This window comes from Pelobates fuscus, chromosome 13 (assembly GCF_036172605.1).
Source record: "Pelobates fuscus isolate aPelFus1 chromosome 13, aPelFus1.pri, whole genome shotgun sequence".
Classification (NCBI taxonomy): domain Eukaryota; kingdom Metazoa; phylum Chordata; class Amphibia; order Anura; family Pelobatidae; genus Pelobates; species Pelobates fuscus.
This window is the reverse complement of record NC_086329.1, coordinates 39,888,542-39,899,621: the sequence shown is the minus strand read 5'-3', so window position 1 is coordinate 39,899,621 and position 11,080 is coordinate 39,888,542.

The following is an 11,080-nucleotide window of genomic DNA, read 5'->3' as shown; positions in this document are numbered from 1 at the left end:
CTGTTTTCATTTCTGTAAAATTCAAGGTTTTATAAAATAACTGTTACTGTAAGTGAATCTTCTCCTGTTTGTTGGCAGAAGTGGTTATTACAAGCAGTACTATTTTGGTGATTTAGTGAACTTTTGTGAGCAAAGTCTCAAATCCATGAAGTCTGTGTCATGTCTGAGCAATCCCCAACATGATTTTGTGGAAAGACCTGAACAACCCACGGCATGGTTTTGTAGGAAGACCAGAACAATCCATGGCATGGTCTTGTAGAAAGGCCCAACATGGTCTTGTAGAGAGGCCTAGATAATCCACAGCATGGTCTTGTAGAATAGACCTGAGCAATCCCCAGCATTGTCTTGTAGAATAGACCTGAGCAATCCCCAGCATGGTCTTGTAGAGAGGCCTAGATAATCCACAGCAGGGTCTTCTAGATAGGCCTAGATAATCCACAGCATGGTCTTGTAGAGAGGCCTAGATAATCTACAGCATGGTCTTCTAGACAGGCCTAGATAATCCACAGCATGGTCTTGTAGAATAGACCTGAGAAATCCACAGCATCGTCTTGTAGAATAGACCTGAGCAATCCCCAGCATCGTCTTGTAGAGAGGCCTAGATAATCCACAGCATGGTCTTCTAGATGGGCCTAGATAATCCACAGCATGGTCTTGTAGAATAGACCTGAGAAATTTCCAGCATGGTCTTTTAGAAAGACTCAAGCTTCCTGAATAGGTTGTTCATTAGACTCCCCATAATCATTTTAACTCCTCAACATGCATGGTTGATGTAGAGAGAAATTATTCCACAAGTCCACTATACAGGCATAGGGGGTTCTCTAGTCCCCAAGAGAATTAATGGTTATCCCCTATCACACTACTGATGGCATTGAGTGATCTGAATTACAATGCAACCTGCATTAGAAGGAGAAGCCTATAGTTAAGATATCACTGCCTGTTTGTACTTTCTCTGACTGCAGCCAGGTTGTACAGGTTGCCAAAGATACTAAATGAAAAGTTATTTTCATTTGTTAACAATATGTAACGAATATATGCCCCAACACGCAGGATTCAACTAAACAAAGGACAACACAGAGGAGAGATACATCTACCGGACCTTAGAATGGCCGGACTCGACGTATATAAGAGGAGACAGAGTCAGGAACGATCCAAGGTCAAGGGCACAAAGAGACAGCGTAAACTAGCGTAAACTAGGACTAGCCGGGGTCTGGTACACAGTTAACAGCAAGCCGGCAAACAGAACAGATAAGGATAAAGAGATAACGTAGTCAGAAACAAAGCCAAGGTCAATACGAAGGAACACAACTGAACACAACAAGCGCTAAAGGGAACTGAAACTGAAACCACGATAGGGCAGGGAATAAAGGGAGAGGTAAGTTTAAATAGCTTCTAAACTACTTTGATTGGCTCCTGTCATATCCACACCCCCAAAAGGTAAGTGTATGGGGAGTGTGGCATGACAGGGGCCAATGGGAGCCTTTTGACAATGTGGGCTCCCTCTGTCTCTTTAAGAGCGCGCCCGATACCCACGGCGCGCTCTTAGATCCAGGCGGGACACGTGACCGCTTCTCGCGGTCACTGCCCGCCTTCCTAGTGAAGCCGTCGGATGAGCCGTGCACGGCTCGTGCAGCAGGACCGCGCACGGCTAGAAGAGAGGACCGCGACCGGACCCTGGATAAGGTAAGTAACGCTACATAATATAACTTAAAAAATGTGTATATTTGTTGTTGGGGCTGAGCTGTGTACATATTCTGATAAGGATGTCTTTCTGCTGTAAGGGGGCGTGGCTACGGAGGCAAACTTATGGGGCAGCATTCGGCAAACCATTTTTTTGTGCTTTGTGCAAAAGCTATAAATATTCGAGAATGCAAACAACTACAGCATATTAACAATGCCAAAACCTTTCAAATGCAATAAAGTTGTACTGGATGCCCGGAGTGTTCCTTTAAGTTACTAGAAAAAATGGAAAAGAGAGATTTGTGTGCCAAAATACAACAATCAGATAGCATAAGACACATGTAATTAGCTGAAAGCAAACAGTGCTTAGAAAAGCTTAAATTAACCAAAAGTAACAGAAAGGAGCTTTTAACCATGTTGAACACAAGAAGTTTCCCTTTGTTAGTCTCCCTTTATTCACTTCTTCAATTCAAATTAATTTAAACATAGAATGTGACGGCAGATAAGAACCATTCGGCCCATCTAGTCTGCCCAGTTTTCTAAATACTTTCATTAGTCCCTGGCCTTATCTTATAGTTAGGATAGCCTTATGTCTATCCCACGCATGCTTAAACTCCTTTACTGTGTTAACCTCTACCACTTCAGCTGGAAGGCTATTCAATGCATCCACTACCCTCTCAGTAAAGTAATACTTCCTGATATTATTTTTAAATTTAATTGCTGAGTGAGCATATATTTTTCTGCCTAATGTGGGCATCTTTCAGCACTTAACTAGTGCAATATTTCTCTCTTTTGGGCAAACATGTTAGACAGTAAAACATTAAAATGTTTTAGAAAGGGAAAATAATTTTTATAACAACCTTAAAGTGAAAATCAGCTGGTAACACCATATTGAGGCAAGGCACCTGCTATCCATCTTGTGTAATTAGTACTAATACCATATGGCCAGTATTCTAATACTACAGGGAAATTGCCTGGATTAGCGTTTTCAAAAATAAAGAAAAGGAAGATACTAAATGAAAAGTTAGTTATTTTCATTTGTTAACACGATAACTAAATATGTGTATATTTAAAAAAAAAAATGTTTAACTAAATGAGTGTTTTCATTTGGCTAATTCCTCGTCTATAAAATTGCATGTTTTATAATAAACACATTATAATATTAAAGAAAGAAAAGTAACGATGAATAGCTGGTTCTGTGACCATAGTGTGTGCTAGCATTCCACATGATTTTTCATTTGGCTACTATAATTATGGTCATTTGGCACTGATGTTAACCACTAGCAGCCAATAGTAGTTTTATTTAATTTTGTCCTCATCACAGTGTGAAAATAAGAGATACTTCTACACACTGGGCAGAGCTACTGCCGTCTAGAACTGTCAATCTCTCAACTGTCACCAGTGACGGCTGCACAAATATTGGCTGTGTCTATGGACGCAGGATGCTCGGTAGACCTCAATGCTGTACTTTCGCACAGGTGCGAGAGTACAGAAGTGACGTCGACTTGTGACGTATGCGAGGACCAGCCAAAAGAAGATGGCGTTGCCCGCAAAGGACCAGTTCAGGTAAGTAAATCTCACTCTTCCATGAGATTTCTATACAGCCCAGCCACCGGACCACCAACGATGATGTTGCCATACGATGACAGTGACGCTTAACTTCCTATTCCTTGTTTAGACTTATAACTAGTGTTGTGGGTGGACAGCTCCTCTATATCTTCACCTGTACCCCCTCAAGGCTTCTGTATCACAGAGTCACACACTTCAATGTAAATAGAGCATCACTGCACAAAGATACACTAAGAGGCTGTGGTGAAGGCCACAACAAAGAGAAGTCAAAAACTTATGTGGACAATAAGCCAGTTATTAGATGAGTAATGATTCCCTTGTTCATTTCAAAACTGCCAAAACGTTTCACTGGAGGTAATCCTATTTCCTAGTTGTATGAACAAGGAAGCGAGCAGCGGTTACAATTCCCTGGGATTGAAGACATATCCCGCTAACTTTAATGCCAACGGGTAAATATAGGTGGATTGGTGGCCAGCAACAATATATCAGCTCACATCACTATGTTTATTGCTCTTCCTTTGATGAAAGCTGATTCTGCCGGCCTCAGACAACGTATCCAAAAAGAGAGGCAAGTTCAGGGCAGGGATGTAATAAAAACTAATGATTTGACCTACCTTCCACTGAACTTCTTAATGCAAGAATTTGAGGTGAGTTCCACTAACATTCATGAGGACAAATGGGGAGATATATGACCAGTAAATTAACAGAGTGCTCATTTTTAGAGGAGCTCCTAGAGCAGGATTTATTACAAATGTTCCCTACGACCTTGTATTGGACCGCATGCACTATTATTATTTATCTAACACTCTCTAAATATAAGCTACTTACTATCGGAATCCAGCTGAGCTGGACACGGTTTCCAATTTCCAATGCATTGCATTCCGTGACCAGCAACCAGCATTGATTTCCGCAGAATTTTTATATTGCAAGTGAAGGGTAATATAACCACTTTCTGCCTTCTTGTCAAATCTATGTCAGATTACGATATACAACATTACACTATTCCGAAAAGACTCTGCAATAAAGTGGTTCATTTTTAAAGTAAAAAGACTGAATTCCATGATGAATAAGTAAAGACATTCAAATTGATCTGGGTGGCCTGTGATAGTGAGGGAACTGTGGCAAAATCAATACTACTGATCATCCATATTATGTTTGTTTGCTGCAGTCATGCTCTGGCAATTTTGTAGGACTGTTATCCATGGATTTCTTTAAATGTTTACACTGCAGCTAGGAAATCTGAGCAGGGACAGGATGATAAATCTTAAAGCGGCACTGTCATGGCCACACCTTTTTTTAACCCCTCTCCTGATGCCTCTACACTGTATTGTCCCCCCAATCACCCGCAAATGCCTGTAGGTGCCCCATTTCACCTTTTTGTACGTCATTATTTTTGCTTCAGACTTATTTCTTAAGTGCCGCCATTTTAGTGTTCCTGGAAATGCCATTTAACGCATCGCCTTCATCTGCCCACACTAGCTCGTGTGGTCGCATTCCTACACATGACCACTTCACAGAACGTTCGGGAAAGGGCGAAAGAAGGCAACCCGAGAATACGGAGGTAAAGTGAGTGAGTAGTGTAAAAAACCTTCATAGACACAGGAAGTGGAGCTTACTTAAGCTCCACCCAAAGTCTAAGGAAGTCAGGCATAGGAAAAATACATAAGTATTCATACATATATTATGCATTTAGTTACAAATAGATGAAAAAAAGAAAGACAGAGTAGGAAAGAGCAACAGAAAAGGAAGCGATTGGAAAAAGGTAAGTACGGCGTGACAGTAGCGCTTTAACAGTGATTTCACAGTCCTATCCAAAATGCCTTGCTTAAATCTAAGGACTGCATACAGACTGTATCTATAGGAAGTATAAACGACACTGCACCCAACCAAGTATTGAATAGAGCAGAACCCTTCAATGTATATACAGGAAAGAATGGACAGCTCACAGGAGTCTGTAACATATACAACCCAGCAAGGTGAGTAAAATGTGTTTTGCTACAGATATACAACAATGAACAGACGGTCTCAAAGGAGTGTGTGGAAAATATCTATTGATGCACACAGTCAGTGGTACATGCAACGTATTGGCTATAGAACCATAAGCATGTGCGATGAATGCTTTGTGGCGGAAGCATGTGCCACTGACTGTGTGCATCAATAAATATTTTCCACACACTCCTGTGAGACCGTCTGTTCATTGCTGTATATCTGTAGAAAACCACATTTACTCACCTTGCTGGGTTGTATATGTTACTTGATAATGCTCTTATTAGCTTACTATATCTGTAGAGATGGCACCAATTGACATCTTCTGGATTTGTCTAATTGTGTTAAGGTGAGAAATCTCCCATTTGTGGTTAATAAAGCATATGTTTCATTATGCATACAGTGATTATGAATACAGATATTATAACGGTGGGCGATGACAGAAGGGTTAGGACATATTTTTAACCTGTTTATAACAATGAGAGTATTTTTTTAGCCTTTTTATAACAATCATAAATTATTTTTTTATGATTTTTTTTTTCTGTTTGTGTTAATGTTTTTACTATTTGCCAACTATTTATTAATGTCAACTTTTATTTAGATCAGAACAAAATATGCACCCGCAGGTTAACCAAGGCATTACTAGCAGTTTCAAGACGTTTCTTAGGCAGAGAACATGTTAAAAACCTTAAAGGGACACTCCATACACCTAAAGAACTTTAGCTTGCTGAATTACTTTATGGGTAAAGAGTGTGTCCTATTTTATTCATTTTACAAACAGTGCAGATTTCAATAGAAAATTGCACTTTTATAAATTCCCCTGGTTACACCCCCTGGCGTTTAAACAACATATTCTGTTACTTGCTGTTTGGTTAGCTCAGTGAAGCTAAACTCAAGAAGCAGCAATTGCTCAGAGCACCTGCCTTGCAAAGACTTCTCATTGCCCTTCATTAGTCTGTGATTGGACAGCCACCGAAAGTCTGAGCTGGGGAAGAAGGGGAGGGCTTGCAAAGGCTGCAGATGAGATCTGCAACTTTAGCAAATTGTTTTTAGATATACCTTGAATTTTAATAAATGCATAATTAAATCCATGCATGCTTTCATATCTACTAAATAGTTTTTTTTAAAAATAAACATTATTCCATTGGAGTGTTTCTATATATTACACATTCCTTAACATTACCATACCACCTAACATTTAAAACAGACAAAGAGAGACCCTGTTAGGGGTGCAGATGGGGTTGTGACCAGGGGCAGGGCTGTTCTGAGAAATCTTAGGTGATTTACTGATAAAAATGTATGCAATTAAAATGAACATAAACAATGTATATATAATAAACACAGAGTGATTCTAAGCATATTTACCTCTGATGAGAAACCACTGGCTAAACTCGTGTCGGGGATTCTACTTGTCTTTCCTTATAGCATTGCATATTACTAGGCACCTTACTAAATGAACAATTTGCGTATTTACACAACATTGATGGGAAGCCTGTAGTTTCATCCTTATTTTTAATCTTGTGTTTTTAGTTTGGCTTTTTGCCGTTCCCGATTTGTTAAGTCACGTATCACATCACAGCTTGCTACTATTAGAATCAATTGAAAATATTAGAGTAGCCAGGAGCTAGTTGGAGGAGGAGGTAATTTTGGGGGTGCCCTCTAGGGCACGTATAGGCAGATTAAGGACTTACTCTCCTGCCGGCTCGATTCTCCATCTCCCCCTCCTGCTGGACGGTATCTGTTTGTTTATATTCATATTTACATTCACACTTACCTATTTTCATTTACCTCCTATATCATAGCTGTTACATTAGACCAGACTGTGAGCTCCAGTCTGTATCGTCCACGTGTGTGACTGTTATATCATAGTGTCTACATAGGTTATGTTACTGTTAACTGTTTTTTGTTACAACAGTCTTACTACCCCATTAGTGTAGCAGGCAATTGCTTCTACAATTGTATTAATTACATATATTAACCTTCGTAGCACTGTTAATGTGCATTTCATTCTTATTAATTGTCCATATTTGGATATTTTTTAACTTAGAATTAAAGTTAAGTTTTACATATATCTTCAGCTGGGTGTATTGGGTTTAAAACTTTTTTGTTGATGTATCATACTTGTGTTTGTGATTAACTTGCTCTACGCCAACATCTTAGTTATTTTTTTAATGATTATTTCATAATTTAGGGGTTGTCCCCCATTTTGTCGGTGGTGATTACCTTTTGCTCCAATTTTCTAGTTACATGTTAGTGATTTTTAACAATAAGACGGATTTCTAGAAACATCTAATGTATCTTAAAAACGTATTACTGTGAGTATTATTGCTCTGTTATTCACTCAGACACCAACAATTTGGAGTTACTAAAAATGAGGGACACTATGATAGATAAGTGGGGCAGAGGCATTTTGGCCCAAAATAGGGTGTTTCCCTCCTAAATAGGGACCTTTGGATAGTATGCATTAGACCAGGGGTGGGGAACCTTCGGCCCTCCAGATGTTCTGCACCATATTTACCATAATACTCTTCCAGCTATAACGCTGTAACATAAAGGGAGATGCAGTACAAAACATCTGGAAGATGGAAGGTTCCCCAACCCTGCATTAGACAGTCCCATTTTGCCTTTAAACATTTACTACAGAGAACATTATTATACATAGATGACATACACCATTACATTATTTAATGTGTCGTGTGGTTTAGCATACTCGGAGTTATCTCATACATATTGGCAATTCGTTTTGAGGCCGGATAATTGGTCTTTGCATGTGGCTGTCCAGCATTTTCCATCTTGGCACCAGAATCCCTTTTACATTGCTCTTTACCACTGTGCCTACCCTGATTTTCACTGTATTGCCATGCTTAGTGTTACACATGCTGAGAATGTTGGAGAATAAATCTAGTTAGTGACATCTGGCAAGCATGTCTGCAGATGTTAGTTTTCAGTATAACGTACCTCCATTCAAATAGACTAGGTGCACTGACTCACATCATTACACCTAGTCCTGCATCGCAGCAGGTAGATCAGGGACTTAATCAGACCCTGCAGAGAGACACGTAACCTGGAATACAGCAACAGAAAAGGACTGCAGCTTGTGTTACCATGGTATTTGTAGAATACGCTCAACCGGAGGATCACGGGAGTTATACTTTGACATCTGTATATCACCAGTAGAATAGCCATTCTTTCTCTCTTTTTTTTTTTCTCCTGAAAATTTTATTTTATTTGTCTCATAAACAAAAGAGAAGGTCACAGAAATAAGAGAAAAGGGGAAGCATCATCGGCACACATTCCATCATACAATTGTCAGCGGAAAACCCAGACACAGGTCACATAGTCTACGGCACAGCATAGTATATCTAATCGGGTTGATCTCATATAAACATTACATAAAGGAAAACAGAATAATAATGTTAACGCCATGGTGGCATAGTCACAAAATCTATATGTATAGTGTGAGAGTGTACGGTCAAATTTTAAACCACTGGTAGAGTGCAAGTCAATACAGGATTTTAGGTGTATTAGGCTTCAGTGAAACCATGACAACTGAGAGAAAAAGCAAAGATGGGGTCTAATGTTTTAAAAGGTGGGTAGGTAGAGCGACAATCATACATTAAGACTACGTTGTAGATTATCCCCAATCCATGTGGGAATAGTCGAGGTTACAGTTTAACCCCTTATGGACCAAACTTCTGGAATAAAAGGGAATCATGACATGTCACACATGTCATGTGTCCTTAAGGGGTTAAGAGGCGTTGGTTACATCCGTAAGGCATGGCTCAGAACATGAGGACAAGACATATCTTATGACAGGATTGATTAGATAAAACCTCCAATTAATGAATAAAGAATAATATGTCCGCAATAAGCTTAAAAGAAACCGTACCAGATAATGTTTCATAAGCAAGTAACAGGGATTGCACTCAATCCACAAGTTGATTGGGTGCTTAGCTAGACCGTAAGCCAGCCCTCGCTCATTAGAACATAGATAAAGAAAAAGAAGGCCCAGGCACTACAAGGCTTAAGGGTAAGGGTTTATTGGAACCTAAAGAACACAAAAACGTTTCAACCCTAAATTGGGTCTTTGACATAGACCTAGTTTAGGGTTGAAACGTTGCTGTGTTGTTCTGCTGGTTCCAATAAATGTGTCAGATAATGTGTCAAACAAAGATTGCAATAAGTTGAGAGTACCCGATATCCATGAGTCCCATAAGTTCCACGCTTCTAGAAGTGTCTTAGAGTGGTGAAAAAAATTATGTAAAACCTTTTTCATGATTGCGTTTTGTCTATTTCGGCAAGTAAAGCCGACATTGTTGGAGGTGAAGGAGATTTCCAAGCCCTGGCTTTTAGTTGTTGTGCTGTTTAAAATGATATGTAGCATTAGTTTCTGTTGATAACTGGGTACGGATTTCAGGTAAGTATAGTAAGAGGCAAGGAGGACTACAAAATGTATCAAACTTTTCATTTCTGTAAGCACTTTGTGAACATCTTCCCTTAACGTAACCAGAGGTTCACAATGCCATGACACATTAAGCATGGTACCCTAGGTTCGTTTAAATCTCCAGCAAGTTGAAGGAGTGTTGGGGAAAATATTGTGCAATCTGGCATTCTCTCTTAATTTTTATGTTTATTTGTAATGTTGTCTTCATCATCAGATGGTTGCTGTCATAATACTATTGTGACATTATTATTATTATTATTATTATTATTGCCATTTATATAGCGCCAACAGATTCCGTAGCGCTTTACAATATTTTGAGAGGGGGGATGTAACAATAAATAAGACAATTACAAGAAAACTTACAGGAACAATAGGTTGAAGAGAACCCTGCTCAAATGAGCTTACAGTCTATAGGAGGTGGGGTATTAGAAACATTAGGATAGGAAATATCAGGTAGGAGTGAAGCAGAGCTGGAGAAGAGAGCAAAGCACTATCCCATAGGAGAGAGCAAGAGACAGGTATGTAAGGGAGAGATTACTCTGGGAGGCCATACGCTTTCCTGAAGAGATGGGTTTTAAGGCCCTTCTTAAATGATTGAAGACTAGGGGAGAGTCTGATGGCAGTAGGCAAGTTATTCCAAAGGAGAGGAGTCGCCCGTGAGAGGTCCTGCAAGCGCGAGTTGGCCGTACGGGTGCGAGCAGCGGTCAGGAGGTGGTCGCGGGCAGAGCAGAGGGTACGAGGAGGGGCATACCTCTGGATCAGTGAAGAGATATAAGAGGGGCTGGAATTGTTCAGTGCTTTAAATGTATGGGTTAGCACTTTGAATTGACTCCGATAGGATACAGGGAGCCAATGTAAGGACTGACAAAGGGGCGAGGTGTGAGAGGACCGACTGGATAGGAAAATCAGTCTAGCTGCAGCATTCATTACAGACTGTAGCGGGGCAGTACGGCTTTTGGGGAGACCAATCAGGAGAGAGTTACAGTAATCCATGCTGGAAATTACTAGAGCATGGACAAACTCCTTGGTAGCATCTTGCGTAAGAAAGGGGCGGATGCGGGCTATGTTTTTGAGTTGGAACCTACAGGACTTGGCAACAAACTGGATGTGAGACTCAAAGGTGAGACCAGAGTCAAGTATGACGCCAAGACAGCGCGCTTGTAGGGATGGACTTATGTGGATATCACTGACTTGAAGGGAGAGTGAGAGAGGAGGATCAGTATTAGGAGGAGGAAAGACAAGGAGTTCAGTTTTAGAGAGGTTAAGTTTGAGAAAGCGTGACGACATCCAGTCAGAGATGGAAGAGAGGCAAGCAGTGACACGTTGCAGGACGGCCGGGGAGAGGTCCGGTGAGGAGAGGTATATCTGAGTGTCATCAGCGTACAGGTGGTAGTTGAATCC